The following is a 22,802-nucleotide window of genomic DNA, read 5'->3' on the forward strand; positions in this document are numbered from 1 at the left end:
TGGAGGTACCGTAATACCTCCGTACAGCATTTTGTCTTATTGTCGTAACTATTTACAATTTCACAATTAACTATATACACTTTAAGATGAAGTAATCAGTCAATCGGGGGCCCTGGTCGTCATCTGTGATCGTCGAAGCTTTGGTGGTGACTGTGGTATTATCAGGTATTGCAGTACCTGAGAGGCTGAAGACCATTGGTTAAACCTAGGGGTTTACCATTGGCTGTTTTGTATGTAGCTCCGCCCTGACAGGGGGGGTATAAGAACCAGTGCCGTCCCAGCAGCCCTCATTCTGTACCGAAGCTGCTGGGGAACAGTTCTAGTCTATTAAAGCCTTCAGTTATGCTTTAACCTTATCTTTGCCGTAATTGATCGCGCATCAATTTAATAGACTACCACTTAAGCTGGAAGGATGGATCTCCGAATCAAGTCGGAGTGTCTGCAACTCAGTCCCCACGTGGAGAACTCAGCGGTGATAATCAAGCACTGGCTGGCGTGCTTCAAAGGCTACCTCGAGACGGCCGGAGGCACACCCTCGGGGAGCAGAAACTGCATCTCCTGCACTCAAGGGTAAGCCCTGGGATCTACACCCTCATCGAGGAGGCGGAGGACTTCGATGCAGCGATCGAACTGTTAAAAGGACAGTTATATCCGCCCTGTAAATCAGGTCTACGCACGTCACCTGCTTGCAACAAGACGGCAAAGCCCCGGGGAATCGTTGGAGGAGTTCTACCGCGCGTTACTGGTGCTGGGCAGAAACTGTGGCTGCCCGCAAGTTTCGGGGAGCGAGCACACGGAACTCCTAATCCGGGATGCCTTCGCAGCAGGTATGAGCTCCTCAGAGATCCACCAGCGGCTCTTAGAAAAAGACACCCTGGGACTTAGAGATGCACGGGCCCTGGCAGGGTCCATGGATGTTGCCTCCAGAAACGCGCAGTCCTATGTGCCCGACCGCGCGGCGGCACCCTGGGCTGCGTGGCACCCCGCAGCGGCAGCTCCGCGGACTTTCCCCGTGTCCCCGCAGGCCTGCGCTGTAAGACGGCCCGCTAACTCTGTCGAGCCCCGCTGTTTCTTCTGCGGGCAGGCGAAGCACCCACACCAGCACTGCCCGGCCCGCACCTCCACCTGCAAAGGATGCGGCAAGAAGGGCCATTTTGTGGGGGTCTGCCAGGCACAAGTGGTGGCCGCGGTCTCCAGCGGCGACTCCGGACCGCAGCAGCAACCTTCTCTTCGGGTCCCAGGCGGCCAGCATTCACCGCCACCCCCCTATCCTAGGGCCATGTGCGGCGGCCCACAGACGCGGCCATCTTGTCCCGCAGACATCACGCTGGACGGGTGGGCGCTGCCGTTTTGTCCATCCCCGACCACCATGTGCGACCCATGGGAGACGCCATCTTGGATGGGGCCCCAGCACGGCCGACTACACGCTGCCCGACCAAAACCCGCAACTACTTCATCTGGCCTCGGTGACTCTGGACCAAAATCGACCTCGGACACTCTCAACAGCAACGACGACGGTCTTCATCAATGGCCACGAGACGTCCTGCCTGATCGACTCTGGGAGCACGGAGAACTTTATACACCCTGACACGGTAAGGAGCTGTTCACTTGTTACCCACCCTGTAAACCAAAGAATCTCCCTGGCCTCCGGTTCACACTCAGTGGAGATAAAGGGGTTCTGCCTAGCTAACATCACTGTCCAAGGCAGGAAATTCAACAAGTTCCACCTTAATGTCCTGCCGCACCTCTGCGCGGCTACACTCCTGGGGTTGGACTTCCAATGTAACTTGCAAAGCCTGACCTTCAAATTCGGCGGCCCTATACCCGCCCTTACTGTGTGCGACCTCACGACCCTTAAGGTCGACCCGCCTTCCCTGTTTGCGAACCTCACCCCGGATTGCAAACCCGTCGCCACCAGGAGCAGGCGGTACAGTGGCCAGGACCGGACATTCATTAGGTCAGAGGTCCAAAAGCTACTGAGGGAAGGGGTCATTGAAGCTAGCAACAGTCCCTGGAGAGCTCAAGTCGTGGTGGTAAAGACCGGGGAGAAACATAGGATGGTCTACAGTCAGACCATCAACAGGTTTATGCAGCTGGATGCGTACCCTCTCCCCCGCATATCCGACCTGGTAAACAGGATCGCGCAATATAAGGTCTTCTCCACGGTGGATCTCAAATCCGCCTACCATCAACTACCCCTCCGTACTAGTGACTGCAAATACACTGCCTTCGAAGCAGATGGGAGGCTCTATCATTTTTTAAGGGTTCCCTTTGGTGTCACTAACGGGGTCTCGGTCTTCCAACGAGAGATGGACCGAATGGTTGACCGGTACGTCTTGCGCGCACCGTTTCCGTATCTTGATAATGTCACCACCTGCGGCCATGACCAGCAGGACCACAACACTAACTTCCGGAAATTTCTCCAGACCGCTAAAATCCTTAACTTAACGTATAATAAGGATAAATGCGTATTTAGCACCGACCGTCTAGCCATTCTTGGCTACGTAGTGCGAAATGGAGTTATAGGCCCTGACCCTGAACGCATGCGCCCCCTCATGGAATTCCCCCTCCCCCACTGCCCCAAGGCCCTGAAGTGCTGCCTCGGCTTTTTCAGCTATTACACCCAGTGGGTCCCTAACTACGCAGACAAAGCCCATCCCTTAATCCAGTCCACAACCTTCCCCGTCGATGGAGGCCCGCCAGTCCTTCAGCCGCATCAAAGCAGACATCGCAAAGGCCACGATGCGCGCCATCGACGAGTCCCTCCCCTTCCAGGTCGAGAGCGATGTGTCCGACGTAGCTCTGGCTGCCACCCTCAACTAAGCGGGCAGACCCGTGGCCTTCTTCTCCCGTACCCTCCATGCTTCCGAAATTCACCATTCCTCGGTCGAAAAAGAGGCACAAGCCATAGTAGAAGCTGTGCGACATTGGAGGCATTACGTGGCCGGCAGGAGATCCATTCTCCTCACTGACCAACGGTCGGTGGCGTTCATGTTTGACAATGCACAGCGGGGCAAGGTAAAAAACGACAAGATCTTGCGGAGGATAGAACTCTCCACCTACAACTACGAGATCTTGTATCGTCATTGGAAGCTAAACGAGCGCGGCACATGTGCCACCGCACAAGTGGGCCGCCTCCGAACCCTCCACGAGGACCTCTGCCACCCGGGGGTCACTCGCTTTTTCCATTTTATTAAGACCTGCAACCTGCCCTACTCCATCGAGGAGGTCAGGACAGCCACCAGGGGCTGCCAAATCTGCGCGGAGTGCAAACCGCACTTTTACCGGCCAGAGAGGGCGCACCTGATAAAGGCTTCCCGTCCCTTTGAATGCCTCAGCATGGACTTCAAAGGCCCCCTCCACTCCACCGACCGCAACACGTATTTCCTGAATGTGATTGACGAGTACTCCCGGTTCCCATTCGCCATCCCCTGCACTGACATGACCGCAACCACCATCATCAAGGCCCTCCAGGGTATCTTTACACTGTTCGGTTTCCCTGCTTACATACACAGTGATAGGGGGTCGTCCTTTATGAGTGATGAACTGCGTCAATTCCTGCTCAACAGGGGCATCGCCTCAAGCAGGACGACCAGTTACAACCCCCGGGGAAATGGTCAGGTAGAGAGGGAGAACGGAACGGTCTGGAAGACCGTCCTACTGTCCCTACGGTCCAGGAACCTCCCAGTCTCCCGCTGGCAAGAAGGCCCTCCACGCCATCCGGTCACTGCTTTGTACAACTACCAACCAGACACCTCATGAACGTCTCTTTGTCTTCCCCAGGAAGTCCTCCTCCGGGACCTCGCTCCCAACCTGGCTAGCAACACCAGGACCCATCCTGCTCTGAAAACACGTGCGGGCGCACAAGTCGGACCCGTTGGTCGAGAGGGTCCAACTGCTGCACGCTAACCCCTAGTACGCCTACGTGGCTTTCCCGGACGGCCGGCAAGATACGGTCTCCCTACGGGACCTGGCACCCGCCAGAATCCCTCGCGCACCCGAACCCCCCCCCCCGTCAACACCTCACTGAAGGGTCAGTCCTCCCGCCGCTCCTGCCTCGGCCCCCCCACCCACCGACGCCCCTACAGGCGCCCCCCTCTCTTGTCAACCTTTTGCCCCACCAGCGCCTTCTAGGGGCGATGAAGCTGCCATGGAGGCCGAAGCCACGCTCCCAGAGTCGCAGACACCCAGACCCCCGACGGAATCACCACCGAGGCTCAGACGATCCAGGAGGACGACCAGGCCACCCGACCGATTGATTGCTTCAGTATAACCGATCTGTAACTGTAAATAAACACTGAATGTATATATCTTCCACGATTGTAAATATTCTCTACAGCCCTGTAAGGAGGTATCACAGTACCTCCATATCTGATCATACCATGTGAAATGCAATTGTAACCACTGGCCACACCGCCGCCGGCGGACTCTTTTTTAACAGGGGGTAAATGTGGTATTGCAGTACCTGAGAGGCTGAAGACCATTGGTTAAACCTAGGGGTTTACCATTGGCTGTTTTGTATGTAGCTCCGCCCTGACAGGCGGGGTATAAGAACCAGTGCCGTCCCAGCAGCCCTCATTTTGTACCGAAGCTGCTGGGTAACAGTTCTAGTCTATTAAGGCCTTCAGTTATGCTTTAACCTCGTCTTTGCCGTAATTGATCGAGCATCAGTGACGCCGGTTGAGGCTCGGGCGTCTGTGACTCAGGGAGCGTGGCCTCGATCTCTGTGGCAGCTTCGACACCCCTAGACGGCGCTGGTGGGGAAGCCGATTGACCTGGGAAGGGAACGTCTGCGGGGTGCGTCGGTGGGCGGGGGGGTCTAGACGGGCCGGCGGAAGAACCGATCCTCCTGGGAAGGGGGCGGCTGTAAGGTGCACCGGTGGGATGGAGGGCGGGACTGGTGGCTGGGGTGTGCATGGGGATCCGGCGGGCACCAGGTCTCGTAGGGAGACTGTACCTTGTCGCCCGTCGGTGTACGCCACGTAGGCATACTGGGGGTTAGCGTGGAGAAGATGGACCCTCACGACCAACGGGTCCGACTTGTGCGCTCACATGTGTTTTCGGAGCAGGATGGGTCCGGGAGTTGCTAGCCATGTCGGGAGCGAGGTCCCAGAGGAGGACTTCCTAGGGAAGACAAGGAGACGTTCGTGAGGTGTTTGGTCGTGGTACAAAGCAGTGACCGGATGGAGTGGAGGGCATCCGGGAGGACTTCCTGCCAGCGGGAGACTGGGAGATTCCTGGACCGCAGGGCCAGCAGGACGGTCTTCCAGACCGTTCCGTTCTCCCTCTCTACCTGTCCGTTACCCCGGGGGTTGTAACTGGTCGTCCTGCTTGAGGCGATGCTCTTGCTGAGCAGGAATTCACGCAGTTCGTCGCTCATAAAGGAGGACCCCCTATCACTATGTATGTAAGCGGGGAACCCGAACATCGTAAAGATGCTATGGAGGGCCTTGATGACGGTGGTTGCGGTCATGTCGGGGCAGGGGATGGCGAATGGGAACCGGGAGTACTCGTCAATCACATTCAGGACGTACGTGTTGCGGTCGGTGGAGGGGAGGGGGCCTTTGAAGTCCATACTGAGGCGTTCAAAGGGACGGGAAGCCTTTATCAGGTGCGCTTTCTCTGGCCTGTAGAAGTGCGGTTTGCACTCCGTGCAGATTTGGCAATTCCTGGTGGCTGTCTTGACCTCCTCGAAGGAGTAGGGCAGGTTGCGGGTTCTGATAAAGTGGACGAAGCGAGTGACCCCCGGGTGGCAGAGGTCCTCGTGGAGGGCTCGGAGGCGGTCCACCTGTGCGGTGGCACATGTGCCGCGGGGCAGGGCATCAGGAGGCTTATTTAGCTTCCCGGGACGATACAAGATCTCATAGTGGTAGGTGGAGAGTTCGATCCTCCACCGTAAGATCTTATCATTTTTTATCTTGCCCTGCTGTACATTATCGAACATGAAGGCGACCGACCGTTGGTCAGTGAGGAGAGTGAATCTCCTGCCGGCCAGGTAATGCCTCCAATGTCGCACAGCTTCTACTATGGCCTGGGCCTCCTTTTCGACTGAGGAGTGGCGGATTTCGGAAGCATGGAGGGTACGTGAGAAGAAGGCCACGGGTCTGCCTGCTTGGTTGAGGGTGGCCGCCAGAGCTACGTCGGACGCGTCGCTCTCGACCTGGAAGGGGAGGGACACGTCGATGGCGTGCATCATAGCCTTTGCAATGTCTGCTTTGATGTGGCTGAAGGCCTGGCGGGCCTCTATCGACAGGGGAAAAACTGTGGATTGGATCAGGTGACGTGCCTTGTCCGCATAGTTGGGGACCCACTGGGCATAGTAAGAAAAAAAGCCTAGGCAGCGCATCAGGGCCTTGGAGCAGTGAGGGAGGGGGAAATCCATAAGGGGGCGCATGCGTTCAGGGTCGGGGCCTATAACTCTATTCCGCACTACGTAGCCGAGGATGGCTAGGCGGTCGGTGCTAAACACGCATTTATCCTTGTTATATGTAAGGTTAAGGATCTTTGCGGTCTGGAGGAATTTTCGGCGGTTGGTGTCGTGGTCCTGCTGGTCGTGGCTGCAGATGGTGACATTATCGAGATACGGGAATGTTGCCCGTAAACCGTACCGGTCAACCATTCGGTCCATCTCGCGCTGGAAGACCGAAACCCCGTTAGTGACACCGAAGTGAACCCTTAAAAAGTGGCAGAGCCGCCCATCTACCTCGAAGGCAATGTACATGCGGTTACTAGTGCGGATGGGGAGCTGGTGGTAGGCGGACTTAAGATCCACCGTGGAGAAGACCTTGTAATGCGTGATCCTGTTTACCAGGTCCGATATGCAGGGGAGAGGGTACGCGTCCAGTTGTGTAAACCTGTTGATGGTCTGACTGTAGTCGATGACCATCCTATGTTTCTCCCCGGTCTTTACCACCACTACTTGAGCTCTCCAGGGACTGTTGCTAGCTTCAATGACTCCTTCCCTCAGTAGCCGTTCTGATCTAATAAAGATCCGATCCTGGGCACTGTACCGTCTGCTCCTGGTGGCGACGGGTTTGCAATCCGGGGTGAGGTTCACAAACAGGGAAGGCGGGTCGACTTTGAGGGCCGCGAGGCCGCAGACAGTGATGAGGGGGTATAGAGCCGCCGAATTTGAAAGTTAGACTTTGGAGATTACACTGGAAGTCTAAACCTAGGAGTGTGGCTGCGCAGAGGTGGGGAACGACGTAGAGCCGGTCATTTTTAAACTCCCTTCCCTGGACTGTGAGGTTTGCTACACAAAACCCCTTTATCTCTACTGAGTGGGAACAGGAGGCCAGGGAGATTTTTTGATTAACAGGGTGGATGGTGAGAGAACAGCGCCTTACCATGTTGGGGTGTATGAAGCTCTCCGTGCTCCCAGAGTCGATTAAGCAGGACGTCTCGTGCCCGTTAATTAGTACTGTTGTTGTAGCAGTTGAGAGTGTTCGAGGCCGGGGCTGGTCCAGGGTCACCGAGGCTAATCGCGGCAGCAGTTGAATGCTTTCTTCGGGCAGTGTGTGGTCAGCCAAGCTGGGGTCCTGAGAGTCCATCCAAGATGGCGGCGCCCATTGGTCGCACATGGCTGAGGGTGCACAAAATGGCGCCGCCCATCCATCGCTTGTGGCGTCCGCTGGACAAGATGGCGGCGCCCAGAGGCCGCACATGGCCCTGGAGGAGGAAGATGGCAGCGCCCGCTGGCCGCACGGGGACCGTGGAGAGGATTGTGGTGGCGGTCCGCATTCACCACCGGAGACCGCAGCGACCGCCCGGGCCTGGCATACCGCCACGAAGTGGCCCTTTTTACCGCATCCCTTGCAGGTGGATGCGTGGGCCGGACAGCGCTGCCGGGGGTGCTTGGCCTGCCGGCAAAAATAGTAGCAGGGCCCTCCGGGGTTGCCAGGCTTGTGGGGGGATGGGAGATGTCTTGGGGTCGGCCGCAGGGGGGGTTCCACGCTGCCCAGGGGGCTGCCGCGCAGTCAGGGACGTAAGCGCGGGCGTTTCGGGAGGCCACATCCATGGAGCCGGCAAGGGCCCGTGCCTCCTTGAGGCCTAGGGTGTCTTTCTCCAGCAATCGCTTTGAGGGGACAGCATACCTGCAACAAAAGCGTCCAGGATCAAAAGTTCTGTGTGGTCGCTCGCCGAAACTTGCGGGCAGCTGCAGTTTCTCCCCAACACCAGGAGCGCACGGTAGAATTCTTCCAGCGATTCCCCAGGGATTTGTCGCCTCGTCGCTCGCAGATCTCGGGCGTAGACCTGGTTTACAGGCGAATATAATGTCCTCATAGCAGCTCCATTGCTGCATCGAAATTGTCCGTGTCCTCGAATAGGGTGTAAATTTCTGGGCTCACCCTCGAGTGCAGGACTTGCAATTTCTGTTCTCCCGTGGGTGTGTTTTCGGCCGTTCCGAGATATCCGTTAAAACATGCCAGCCAGTGCTTGAAGGTTTCCGCTGAGTTTGTGCGTGGGGGCTGAGTTGCAGACACTCTGGCTTGATTCGGAGATCCATCCTTTTAAATCTAGCTTATTAAATTGATGCACGATCAATGACTACTAAAGCAAGGTTGTAGTCCAACTGAAGACTTTAATAAGCTAGATGTTTCCCCCAGCAGCTCAGGTACAGAAAGAAGGCTGCTGGGGCGGCACGGGCTCTTATACCCCGCCTTGCAGGGTGGAGCTACCATACAGCTTGACTAATGGGAAACATACACTATCTACCAATGGTGTTCCAGCATTACTAGGTATCGTAATACCTCTATACAGACTACCACATTGGAATTAATGGTTGCTAAGATGTTCACTGCATGTTTTAAAAATGGTGTTTCTGGGATTGTTTCTTAGAGCTACACATTCTGGAGCCAACCAGAGGGCAGACTATACTAGATGGTATTGTGCAATAAGAGATGATTAATTGATGACTTCATTATGAAGGGACCCCAGATGGCGGTGATCACAATATGATTGAATTTTACATTCAGTTTGAGGGAGTGAAGAGTGCCTCCAAGGCTAGTATTTTAAACTTAAATAAGGGCACTTATGAGGGAATGAAAATAGAACTAGCTAGAGTGAACTGGCAAATGTGATTGAGGGATAGATCAATAGATATTCAGTGGCAGACATTTAAAGGGATATTTCAGAATACACAGAATAGACCCATTCAAAGAGAAAGAAAATGTCTAAAGGGAAGCCCCGTGATCCGTGTTAACTAAATGGGTGGCACGGTGCACAGTGGTTATCACTGCTGTTTCACAATGCCTGGGACCCGGGTTCAATTCTAGCCTTGGGTGACTGTCTGCTTGGAGTTTGCACGTTCTCCCCGTGTCTGCATGGGTTTTCTCCGGGTGCTCTGGTTTCCTCCCCCAATTCAAAGATGTGCAGGTTAGGTGTGGTTACAGGGATAGGGCATGGACGATAGCCTAAATAGGGTGCTCTTTCAGAGGGTCAGTCCAGATTAGATGGGCCAAAGGACCTCCTTCTGCACGGTATAAAAGTTAAAGACAGCATTAAAGTTAAAGAAAAAGGATATATTTGCACAAAGCCGAGAGGCAGGTCAGAAGATTGGAAAGAATAGAAAGAACATCAAAGAATGAGAAAAAGATTGATAAGGAAGGAAAAACTAGAGTATGAGAGATAGCTAGTTAAATAAAGAGAGATAGTAAGAGTTTCTTCATATATTTAAATAAAAAAGAGTTAACAAAGTGAGCTTTGGTCCTATAGAAAGTGTGTCTGGGAAATTGAGCTTTGACAGATGAATTAAACAGGTATTTTTACAACAGTGTTCACAGGAAAAGGAAAGGAGGGAGGAACTCAGGAAAATTACGATCACCAGGAACGTGCGATTGAGCAAATTGTTGGGTCTGTGGGCTGACAAATCCCCAGGTCCGAATGGACTTCACCTTAAAGTCTTGAAGGAAGGACTAATGAGATTTTTCTTTTTTTATGGGGCAATTTAGCATGGCCAATTCACCTACCCTTCACATTTTTTTTGTGTTGTGGGGCTGAGACCCACACAGACACAGGGAGAATGTTTAAACTCCACACGGACAGTGACCCGGGGCCGGGATCGAACCCGGGTCTTCAGCGCCGTGAGGCAACAGTGCTAACCACTGCGCCACCGTGCCGCATCCCTGGCTAATGAGATAGTTGATGCATTGGTGTTAGTTTTCCAAGATTTCCTAGATTTGGGGAAGGTACCATGAGACTGGTAGGTAGCAAATGTAACTCCTTTATTCTAAAAGAAAGGGAGACGGAAAGCAGAAAACTACAGGCCAGTTAGCCTAACGTTTTACATAGAGAAAATGTTAGAAGCTGTTATTAAAGATGCTGTAGCAGAACATTTGGAAAAAATCAACATAATCAGACAGAGTCAACATAGTTTTGTGAAAGGGAAATCATGTTTAACTAATTTATTGGAGTTCTTTGAAGGAGTCACATGTGATGTGGATAAAGGGGAACCAGTGGATGTCTTGTACTTAGATTTCCAGATGATGAGTAGCACATTACAGATGATTGTGGAAAATTAAAGCTCATGGTATTGGCATGGATTGAAGGTTGGCCAGGAAACAGAGTTGGCATAAATGAATCTTTTCTGGTTGGCAGGATGCAACAAGTGGTGTGCCACAGGGATCAGTGCTGGGACCTCAACTTTCTGGAATTTATTTAAATGACTTGGATAAAGGGACTGAAGATATGGTTGTTAAATTTGCTGAGGACACATACTTAGGTAGGAAAATAATTTGTGAAGCTGACAGAAGGAGGCTACAAAGGGGCCATCAGACCATAAGATGTAGGAGCAGAACTAGGCCATTCAGCCCATCGAGCCTCATAGAGAGGTTAAGTGAGTGGCAAAAATCTGGCAAATGGAGAATAATGTGGGTGAATATGAAATTGTCCATTTTGGCAAGAAAAAAAAAGCTTATTACCTAAATGGTGAGAGATTGCAGAGCTCTGACGTGCAGAGGGATCTGGGTGTCCTAGTGAATGAAAAGGCTGGTATACAGGTGCAGCAAGTAATTAGGAAAGCCTATAGAATGTTGTAAGTTGTTGTGAGGAGAATTGATTACAAATGTAGGGAGGTTATGCTTCAGTTTTTTACCAAGATGGCGCCGGAGCGAGGCGACTCTCTGCGAGCTCTCCCAAACAGATCCACTTTTTATTTAATAATCTGTTGAGCTGCTCGCAGAAAAATACTTTTCACTGTACCTCGGTACACGTGACAATAAACAAATCCAATCCAATCCAACATTGGTGAGACCACATCTGGAGTGTTGTGTACAGTATTAGTCTCCTTATTTAAGGGAAGATGCAAATGCATTAGATGCAGTTCAGAGAAGGTTTAATAAACTAGTACCAGGGAAGGGCGGGTTGACTTATGACAAAAGATTGGAGAGCTTAGGTTTGTATCCACTAAAGTTTAGAAGAATAAGAGGTGACTTGATCAAAACCTTTCAGGGGTATGGACAGGGTGGATGTGGAGAGGATGTTTCCTCTTGTCAGAGAATCTAGAACTAGGGGTTGCTGTTTAAAATTAAAGGGTCGCTCATTTAAGATGGAGATGAGGAGATTTTTTTCTCTCAGAGGATCGTGAGTCTTTAGAACTCTCTTCCTCAAAAAGCAGTAGAAGCAGTCTTTGAATATTTTCATGGCACAGCTAGATAGAACATAGAACAGTACAGGCCCTTCAGCCCACAATTTTGTGCTGACCACTTATCCTAATCTAAGATCAACCTAACCTACACCCCTTCAATTTACTACTGTCCATGTGCCTGTCTAAGAGTCACTTAAATGGCCCTAATGACTGTGACTCCACTACCTCCTCTGGCAGTACATTCCACGCACCCACCACTCTCTGTGTAAAGAACTGACCTCTGACATCTCCCCTATATCTTCCTCCAATCACCTTAAAATTATGTCTCCTCGTGACAACCATTTCCGCCCTGGGGAAAAGTCTCTGGCTATCCACTCTATCCATGCCTCTCATCACCTTGTACAGCGCTATCAAGTCACCTCTCTTCCTTCTTCTCTCCAGCGAGAAAAGCCCTAGCTCCCTCAACCTTTCTTCATTAGACATGCCCTCCAGTCCAGGCAGCATCCTGGTAAATCTCCTCTGTACCCTCTCCAAAGCATCCACATGCTTCCTATAATGAGGTGACCAGAACTGGACACAATATTCCAAGTGTGGTCTAACCAGGGTTATAAAGCTGCAGCAAAACCTCGCGGCTCTTAAACTCAATCCTCCGTTAATGAAAGTGAACACACCGTACACCTTCTTGAGAATTCTTGAGATTTCTGAATTCTCCCTCTGTGTACCTGAACAGGCGCCAGATTATGGTGACTAGGGGCTTTTCACAGTAGCTTCATTGCAGTGTTAATGTAAGCCTACTTGTGATAATAAGGGTTATTTATCTTATCTTTTTTTTATCTTAACAACCCTATCAACCTGGGTGACAACTTTGAGGGATCTATGGACGTGGACCCCAAGATCCCTCTGTTCCTCCACACTTCCAAGAATCCTGCCTTTTACCCTGTATTCAGCATTCAAATTCGATCTTCCAAAATGAATCACTTCACATTTATCTAGGTTGAACTCCATCTGCCACTTCTCAGCCCAGCTCTCCATCCTGTCAATGTTCTGTTGTAACCTGCAACAGCCCTCAACACTACCTACAACTCCACCAGCCTTTGTTGATCTTGATTAACCAGGGGGGTGAAAGGCTATCATGGATAAGCAGGAATGCGGGATTGTGGTTACGATCAGATCAGCCATGATTTTATTGAATGGTAGAGCAGGCTTTCGAGGCTCAGTGGCTCTGAATTTGCATGTTTTGATGTATGTTTTCCCTTGCCACAGATCATCCGGAGTTCTCTGGTCATAGACCCTCCTAGCTGTAGAACCTTCCATATATCCACATGAAATCGAGAGCATTTTGTTGAACATGATAAATTTAAATATTAAAGGCGAAACTACCCATTTGAGAGCTATTCCTTTGAAAAGCAAATCACTCAGGTGAATCCTGACTATGTGTCAAATGTATATTGCAAGTCTCTCTTCTGTGTGTGTGGGGGGGGGGGGGGGGGGGGGGCAGTGGGTGCAACCTTCTGCTCGTTTCTGTTTGTTTTTGTTTGAACGCTGATGTCGTCAGGGAAATACCAGTTACTGCAATAGACCTCAGCAGATGTCTAACCGACCATCCTTATCATTATTAATATTTATTTTACTCCTTTACATTGTCGGCAACAGTAAAACTTCTACCCGCCAGTTTCTGACTTATGCCATCAGCACTCACCATTCAAACAAAAACAGAAACAATCGTCCACATTGATGGCCACCTTTTTCGAGGCTTGATGTTAGTTTTCTGAAGATGAGCTACCCCTCTTTGAAAGATGTGAGTCACAATGAGGTTTGCAACAAACAGCTTTCGAATAATGCCCCTTCCAGGAATCTATTTACAAAGCAATACGATCAGAAACAGCCTCTGATGTACCAAAGAGAGAAACTAATGGAATCCACCCCGCACCTTTCAGTAGATCGAAGCGAGTCATAAATGTGACCTACCGGTTTATTATGCAACGCCGCTGAAGGAAACACGAAATGTCCATAGGACATGTACCTGCAGTGAAGCGGTCAGGACCCGAAGGATGAATTCCTTTCAAATGTCACAACCTGCGCAACAATAGTTTGCGGGAATCGAATGGATACACTATCAAATATTTAGACCCATCACCCTGGAAACGAGCGAAGCGGCGCTCAGTGAACATGCTTTTAGTTTGGGCTCCAGGGAATTGTAGTTAATCCCTTCTTCGCGAACCCCACCCCCCACAAACACGTACACACCCGAGGGACCAAAAAGAGACCTGCAAGCCAAATTGGGATTGGCCTATGCTGCTCAAAGTAAGCTATTATAAACATCGATTACACGTCTACAATGGTTACAGCACAGAAGGAGTGGCAGCGGGTCCAAAACAACCGGCATAATAGCAACAACCAGCTGCATTTATAAAGCGACTTTAATCCGAAGGCACTTCACCGGAATGTAATAAGACAAAAGCTGTCCCCTGAGCACATCAGGAAATGCGAGGATAGCTGACCAAAAACTTGGCTCATACCATAGGAAGCATTAAGGCAGTGTTATTCAAACTTTTTTTTCAGCGGGACCCACTTTTACTGACCAGCTGACCGTCAGGACCCATGTGAAATTCGTGACCCACACCGCCTGACCTTCCCGACACACCATTATTGGTTACCTTTAATGCAACAGGTGAGCCTGCTTGGTCCTCACGATCTCACTTGCTTTGTCATTCAGTGTTACATTTCTGCGAAGGACTTCAGCTGAGTTCTCGCTGCATCCTTTGAAAAAAATCAAGAGGTTTGTCCTCGAACTCGCCATACCTTACTGTCTTTGAAGATTTGAGGGTTTTATACTTCATTTAGAACATAGAACATTACAGCACAGTACAGGCCCTTCGGCCCTCGATGTTGCACCGACCTGTGAAACCACTCTAAAGCCCATCTACACTATTCCCTTATCGTCCATATGTCTATCCAGTGACCATTTGAATGCCCTTAGTGTTGGCAAGTCCACTACTGTTGCAGACAGGGCATTCCACGCCCTTACTACTCTCTGAGTAAAGAACTTACCTCTGACATCTGTCATATCTATCTACCCTCAATTTAAAGCTATGTCCCCTCGCACTAGACATCACCATCCGAGGAAGAAGGCTCTCACTGTCCACCCTATCCAATCCTCTGATCATCTTGTATGCCTCAATTAAGTCACCTCTTAACCTTCTTCTCTCTAACGAAAACAGCCTCAAGTCCCTCAGCCTTTCCTCATAAGATCTTCCCTCCATACCAGGCAACATTCTGGTAAATCTCCTCTGCACCCTTTCCAATGCTTCCACATCCTTCCTATAATGCGGCAACCAGAATTGCACGCAATACTCCAAATGCGGCCGCACCAGAGTTTTGTACAGCTGCAACATGACCTCAATGCTCCGAAACTCAATCCCTCTACCAATAAAAGCTAACACACCGTACGCCTTCTTAACAACCCTCTCAACCTGGGTGGCAACTTTCAGGGATCTATGTACATGGACACCGAGATCTCTCTGCTCATCCACACTGCCAAGAATCTTACCATTAGCCCAGTACTCTGACTTCCTGTTATTCCTTCCAAAATGAATCACCTCACACTTTTCTGCATTAAACTCCATTTGCCACCTCTCAGCCCAGCGTTGCAGCTTATCGATGTCCCTCTGTAACTTGTAAAATCCTTCCGCACTGTCCACAACTCCACTGACTTTAGTGTCATCTGCAAATTTACTCACCCATCCTTCTACGCCCTCCTCCAGGTCATTTATAAAAATGAAAAAACAGCAGTGGCCCCAAAACAGATCCTTGTGGTACACCACTAGTAACTGGACTCCAGTCTGAACATTTCCCATCAACCACCACCCTTTGTCTTCTTCCAGCTAGCCAATTTCTGATCCAAACTGCTAAATCACCCTGAATCCCATGCCTCCGTATTTACTGCAGTAGCCTACCGTGGGGAACCTTATCAAACGCTTTACTGAAATCCATATACACCACTTCAACTGCTTTACCCTCATCCACCTGTTTGGTCACCTTCTCAAAGAACTCAATGAGGTTTGTGAGGCACGACCAACCCTTCACAAAACTGTATTGACTATCTGTAATCAAATTATTACTTTCCAGATGATTATACATCCTATCTCTTATAAACCTTTCCAAGATTTTGCCCACAACAGAAGTAAGGCTCACTGGTCTATAGTTACCGGGATTGTCTCTACTCCCCTTCTTGAACAAGGGGACAACATTTGCTATCCTCCAGTCTTCTGGCACTATTCCTGTAGACAAAGATGACTTAAATATCAAAGCCAAAGGCTCAGCAATCTCCTCCCTAGCTTCCCAGAGAATCCTAGGATAAATCCCATCTGGCCCAGGGGACTTATCTATTTTCACACTTTCCAGAATTGTTAACACCTCCTCCTTATGAACCTCAAGCCCTTCTAGTCTCGTAGCCTGAATTTCAGTATTCTCCTCGACAACATTGTCTTTTTCCTGTGTGAATACTGATGAAAAATATTCATTTAGCACCTCTCTTATCTCCTCGGACTCCAAGCACAACTTCGCACTACTGTCCTTGACTGGCCCTACTCTTACCCTAGTCATTCGTTTATTTCTGACATATCTATTGAAAGCTTTAGGGTTATCCTTGATCCTCCCTGCCAAAGACTTCTCATGTCCCTTCCTGGCTCTTCTTAGCTCTCTTTTTAGGTCCTTCCTCGCTAACTTGTAACTCTCGAGTGCCCTAACATAAGCCTCCTTCTTCCTCTTGACAAGTGTTTCGACTGCTTTAGCAAACCACGGTTCCCTTGCTCGACCACTTCCTCCCTGCCTGACAGGTACATACTTATCAAGGACACGCAGTAGCTGTTCCTTGAACAATCTCCACATTTCCATTGTGCTCATCCCCTGCAGTTTTCCTCTCCATCCGATGCATCCTAAGTCTTGCCTCATCGCATCATAATTGCCTTTCCCCCAGATATAACTCTTGCCCTGTGGTATATACCTATCCCTTTCCATCACTAAAGTAAACGTAATGGAACTGTGGTCACTATCACCAAAGTGCTCACCTACCTCCAAATCTAACACCTGTCCTGGTTCATTACCCAGTACCAAATCCAATACGGCTTCGCCTCTCGTTGGCCTATCTACATACTGTGTCAGGAAACACTCCTGCACACATTGGACAAAAACAGACCCATCTAAAGTACTCAAACTATAGCGTTTCCAGTCAATATTTGGAAAGTTAAAGTCCCCCATAACAACTACCCTGTTGCTTTCACTCCTATCCAGAATCATCTTTGCAATCCTTTCCTCTACATCTCTGGAACTTTTCAGAGGCCTATAGAAAACCCCTAACAGGGTGACCTCTCCTTTCCTGTTTCTAACCTCAGCCCATACTACCTCAGTAGACGAGTCCTCATCAAACGTCCTTTCTGCCACCATAATACTGTCCTTGACTAACAATGCCACCCCTCCCCCTCTTTTACCACCTTCCCTGAGCTTACTGAAATATCTAAACCCCGGCACCTGCAACAACCATTCCTGTCCCTGCTCTATCCATGTCTCCGAAATGGCCACAACATCGAAGTCCCAGGTACCAACCCATGCCGCAAGTTCACCCACCTTATTCCGGATGCTCCTGGCATTGAAGAAGACACACTTTAAACCACCTTCCTGCCTGCCGGTACACAACTGCAACTTTGAAACCTTACTCATGACCTCACTACTCTCAACCTCCTGTATACTGGAGCTACAATTCAGGTTCCCAAGCCCCTGCTGAACTAGTTTAAACCCTCCCGAAGAGCATTAGCAAATTTCCCTCCCAGGATATTGGTACCCCTCTGGTTCAGGTGTAGACCATCCCATTTGTAGAGGTCCCACCGACCCCAGAATGAGCCCCAATTATCCAGAAATCTGAAACCCTCCCTCCTGCACCATCCCTGTAGCCACGTGTTCAACTCCTCTCTATCCCTATTCCTCGTCTCACTAGCATGTGGCACGGGTAACAACCCAGAGATAAGCAAATAGAGGAGGATTTCAAAACATGGGACATGTTACCGCTCTCGCTGGCGGGTAGAGTGCAGTCGGTCAAAATGGTGGTCCTTGCGAGGTTTCTGTTTGTGTTTCAGTGCCTTCCCATCGTGATCACCAAGGCCTTTTTTAAGAGAGTAGGTAGGAGTATTATGGGGTTTGTGTGGGCGAATAAGACCCGAGAGTAAGGAGAGGGTTCCTGGAACGCAGTAGGGACCGAGGAGGGTTGGCGCTGCCAAACCTGGGGAGCTACTACTGGGCAGCAAATGTGGCGATGATCCGCAAGTGGGTTATGGAGGGAGAGGGGGCAGCATGGAAGAGGATGGAGATGGCGTCCTGTAAAGGAACGAGCCTGGGGGCGTTGGTGACGGCACTGCTGCTGCTCTCGCTGACAAAGTATACCATGAGCCCAGTGGTGGTGGCAACGTTAAGGATCTGGGGCCAGTGGAGACGGCACCGGGGTGCAATGGGAGCATCGGTGTGGTCCCCGATCAGAGGTAACCACCGGTTTGTCCCGGGGAAGATGGACGGGGGGTTCCAGAGCTGGCATCGGGCGGGGATTGGAACAATGGGGGACCTGTTCATCGACGGGACGTTTGTGAGCCTAGGGGCACTGGAGGAGAAGTTCCGAGTTACCCCCGGGAAATGCCTTTAGATATATGTACGTGAGGGCTTTTGTGAGGCGACAGGTGAGGGAATTCCCGTTGCTCCCGGCACAAGAAGTTCAAGATAGGGTGATCTCGGGTGTATGGGTCGGGGAGGGCAAGATGTCGGAAATACACCAGGAGTTGAAAGAAGAGGGGGAAGCGCTGGTAGAAGAGTTGAAGGGTAAATGGGAGGAGGAGCTGGGGGAGGAGATCGAGGAAGGTCTGTGGGCTGATGCCCTAGGTAGGGTTAATTCCTCCTCCTCGTGTGCCAGGCTCAGCCTGATTCAATTTAAGGTGGTCCACAGAGCGCACTTGACGCGGGCGAGGTTGAGTAGGTTCTTTGGGGTAGAGGACAGATGTGGAAGGTGCTCAGGGAGCCCGGCTAGCCATGTCCATATGTTTTGGTCATGCCCGGCACTGGAGGGATTCTGGAGAGGAGTGGCGGGAGCAATATCTCAGGTGGTGAAAGTCCGGGTCAAGCCAAGCTGGGGGCTAGCAATATTTGGAGTAGTGGACGAACCGGGAGTGCAGGAGGCGAAAGAGGCCGGCATTCTGGCCTTTGCGTCCCTAGTAGCCCGGCGAAGGATCTTGCTAATGTGGAAGGAGGCGAAGCCCCCCAGCCTGGAGGCCTGGATAAATGATATGGCTGGGTTCATAAAGTTGGAGAGGATTAAGTTGGCCTTGAGAGGGTCTGCGCAGGGGTTCTACAGGCGGTGGCAACCGTTCCTAGACTATCTCGCGGAGCGTTAGAGGAAGGTCGGTCAGCAGCAGCAGCTTCAGGTCATAGATAGAAGCTTCAGGGATGTAGTTACTCTGAAGAATAAAGATAGATGGGTGACGGTGAGAGGGGTTGCGAGGAAGCAGTCAGTACAGGGATCCCCTGTGGTCGTTCCCTTGAGTAACAAGTATACCGCTTTGGATACTGTTGGGGGGGGGTCTTACCAGGGGTAAGCCATGGGGTACAGGTCTCTGGCACAGAGTCTGTCCCTGTTGCTCAAAAGGGATGGGGGGGGGGGGGGTGGAGGGGACGTCCTGGGGGGGGGGGGGGGGGGGGAAGAGGGGACTGCCTGGGAGGGTGGATGAGCAAGAAATAACATGAAGGGTTGGGGAAACTGGCACGTACAGGTGAGGGCCAGTGTACAAAGCTGTGTAAATATATCATTTTGCCATGTATATATCTTGCTCTGCGCAATTTCTCGGTTTTTTTTGTTACGAGGGGGGGGTTATTGTTTGTAAGGGAGAAAAATTGTGTTAAAAAATTTTAATAAATATATTTTTAAAAAAACAACCCAGAGATAATAACTCTGTTTGTCCTAGGTCTAAGTTTTCACCCTAGCTTCCTGAATTCCTGTCTTACAGCCCTATCCCTTTTCCTACCTATGTCGTTGGTACCTATGTGGACCACGACTTGGGGCTGCTCCCCCTCCCCCTTAAGGATCCCGAAAACACGATCTGAGACATCACGCACCCTGGCACCTGGGAGGCAACGCACCAACCGCGAGTCTCTCTCGTTCCCACAGAATCTCCTATCTATCCCCCTAACTATGGAGTCTCCAATGACTAATGCTCTACTCCTCTCCCCCCTTCCCTTCTGAGCAACAGGGACAGACTCTGTGCCAGAGACCTGTACCCCATGGCTTACCCCTGGTAAGACCCCCCCCCCCCAACAGTATCCAAAGCGCTATACTTGTTACTCAGGGGAACGACCACAGGGGATCCCTGTACTGACTGCTTCCACCCAGCCCCTCTCACCGTCACCCATCTATCTTTATTCTTCGGAGTAACTACATCCCTGAAGCTTCTATCTATGACCACCTCTGCCTCCTGAATGATCCGAAGTTCATCCAGCTCCAGCTCCAGTTCCCTAACGCGGTTTCTGAGGAGCTGGAGATGGGTGCACTTGCCACAGATGAAATCAGCAGGGACACTGTCGGCGTCCCTCACCTCAAACATTCTGCAGGAGGAACATTGCACTACCTTCACTTCCATCACATCTGGATAAAAAAAGAAAAAGAAAGAAAGAGCTTACCTGTTATTCACTCCGCTTCTCAGCAAGCACTCACTCAGGAACCTTTGCGCCCTGCACGATAACACCTGATGGAAATAAAAAGAAAAACTACTTACCAGTCACCAGCCAGTCCCTTACCTGCAGGCTGTGATGTCACGGTTCAACATCTACCTGCCTCGAGCCTTCCTCTTGATCTTTACAGCGGTTGTTTGTTTTTTTGGTTCGAGGAGGGGGTAGGGAGGGAAACACTGAAGAAGTGTTTCGGGTTTAAATGTCACTTGACGACAGCGCCTCCACAAATCACCTTCAAGTGAGGATGAACACACGGATGTATGCAAATTTTCCCGTGACAGCCAATCAGCAGCTCCACTCTACTGCCCTCTGCTGGATGCTTGTCTTCACTTGACGACTGCTCCTCCACAAACCACCTTCAAGTTAGGGTGAGCACACGGACGTATGCAAATTTCCCCGCAACAGCCAATCAGCGGCTCCGCTCGACTGCCCTCTGTACTTCCCTGCATATAACACACATGGGTTTTGAATCTTGATTTGCATTGGTACAATTAATAAAGCCATTCCTCACTGCTTTGTTCCTGATTTCAGCTTAGAACATAGAACATGGAACAATACAGCGCAGTACAGGCCCTTCGGCCCACGATGTTGCACCGAAACAAAAGCCATCTAACCTACACTATGCCATTATCATACATATGTTTATCCAATAAATTTTTAAATGCCCTCAATGTTGGCGAGTTCACTACTGTAGCAGGTAGGGCATTCCACGGCCTCACTACTCTTTGCGTAAAGAACCTACCTCTGACCTCTGTCCTATATCTATTACCCCTCAGTTTAAAGTTATGTCCCCTCGTGCCAGCCATTTCCATCCGCGGGAGAAGGCTCTCACTGTCCACCCTATCCAACCCCCTGATCATTTTGTATGCCTCTATTAAGTCTCCTCTTAACCTTCTTCTCTCCAACGAAAACAACCTCAAGTCCATCAGCCTTTCCTCATAAGATTTTCCCTCCATACCAGGCAACATCCTGGTAAATCTCCTCTGCACCCGCTCCAAAGCCTCCACGTCCTTCCTATAATGCGGTGACCAGAACTGTACGCAATACTCCAAATGCGGCTGTACCAGAGTTCTGTACAGCTGCAACATGACCTCCCGACTCCGGAACTCAATCCCTCTACCAATAAAGGCCAACACACCATAGGCCTTCTTCACAACCCTATCAACCTGGGTGGCAACTTTCAGGGATCTATGTACATGGACACCTAGATCCCTCTGCTCATCCACACTTTCAAGAACTTTACCATTAGCCAAATATTCCGCATTCCTGTTATTCCTTCCAAAGTGAATCACCTCACACTTCTCTACATTAAACTCCATTTGCCACCTCTCAGCCCAGCTCTGCAGCTTATCTATATCCCTCTGTAACCTGCTACATCCTTCCACACTATCGACAACACCACCGACTTTAGTATCGTCTGCAAATTTACTCACCCACCCTTCTGCGCCTTCCTCTAGGTCATTGATAAAAATGACAAACAGCAACAGCCCCAGAACAGATCCTTGTGGTACTCCACTTGTGACTGTACTCCATTCTGAACATTTCCCATCAACCACCACCCTCTGTCTTCTTTCAGCTAGCCAATTTCTGATCCACATCTCCCTCAATCCCCAGCCTCCGTATTTTCTGCAATAGCCTACTGTGGGGAACCTTATCAAACGCTTTGCTGAAATCCATATACACCACATCAACTGCTCTACCCTCATCTACCTGTTCAGTCACCTTCTCAAAGAACTCAATAAGGTTGTGAGGCATGACCTACCCTTCACAAAGCCATGCTGACTATCCTGATCATATTATTCCTATCTAGATGATTATAAATCTTGTCTCTTATAATCCCCTCCAAGACTTTACCCACTACAGACGTGAGGCTCACCGATCTATAGTTGCCGGGGTTGTCTCTGCTCCCCTTTTTGAACAAAGGGACCACATTTGCTGTCCTCCAGTCCTCTGGCACTATTCCTGTAGCCAATGATGACATAAAAATCGAAGCCAAAGGTCCAGCAATCTCATCCCTGGCCTCCCAGAGAATCCTAGGATAAATCCCATTAGGTCCCGGGGACTTATCTATTTTCAGCCTGTCCAGAATTGCCAACACCTCTTCCCTACGTACCTCAATGCTGTCTATTCTATTGGCCTGGGGCTCAGCATTCTCCTCCACAACATTATCTTTTTCCTGAGTGAATACTGACGAAAAATATTCATTTAGTATCTCGCCTATCTCTTCAGACTCCACACACAATTTCCCATCCCTGTCCTTGACTGGTCCTACTCTTTCCCTAGTCATTCGCTTATTCCTGACATACCTATAGAAAGCTTTTGGGTTTTCCTTGATCCTTCCTGCCAAATACTTCTCATGTCCCCTCCTTGCTCGTCTTAGCTCTCTCTTTAGATCCTTCCTCGCTACCTTGTAACTCTCCATCGCCCCAACCGAAACTTCACACCTCATCTTCACATA

The 22,802-nt window shown here is 50.3% G+C and overlaps 1 protein-coding gene across 4 annotated transcripts in view; it reads right to left on the reverse strand.

Moving 5' to 3' along the window:
• Nucleotides 1-13,684, reverse strand: part of LOC140427720 (lebercilin-like protein) — a 162,973-nt gene extending 149,289 nt beyond the window's left edge. For 3 of the 4 annotated variants that reach the window (XM_072513261.1, XM_072513259.1, XM_072513264.1), the window contains exon 1: nt 13,553-13,684. The gene's annotated coding sequence lies outside the window, so the exon portion shown is untranslated. Of the gene's footprint in view, nt 1-13,283; nt 13,338-13,552 lie in introns of those variants that run through there. The other variant, XM_072513260.1, reaches the window with a different exon arrangement.
• Between the last annotated feature and the right edge of the window lie 9,118 nt (nt 13,685-22,802).

The sequence above is a fragment of the Scyliorhinus torazame genome, chromosome 8 (genome assembly GCF_047496885.1).
Source record: "Scyliorhinus torazame isolate Kashiwa2021f chromosome 8, sScyTor2.1, whole genome shotgun sequence".
In the NCBI taxonomy this organism is placed as follows: domain Eukaryota; kingdom Metazoa; phylum Chordata; class Chondrichthyes; order Carcharhiniformes; family Scyliorhinidae; genus Scyliorhinus; species Scyliorhinus torazame.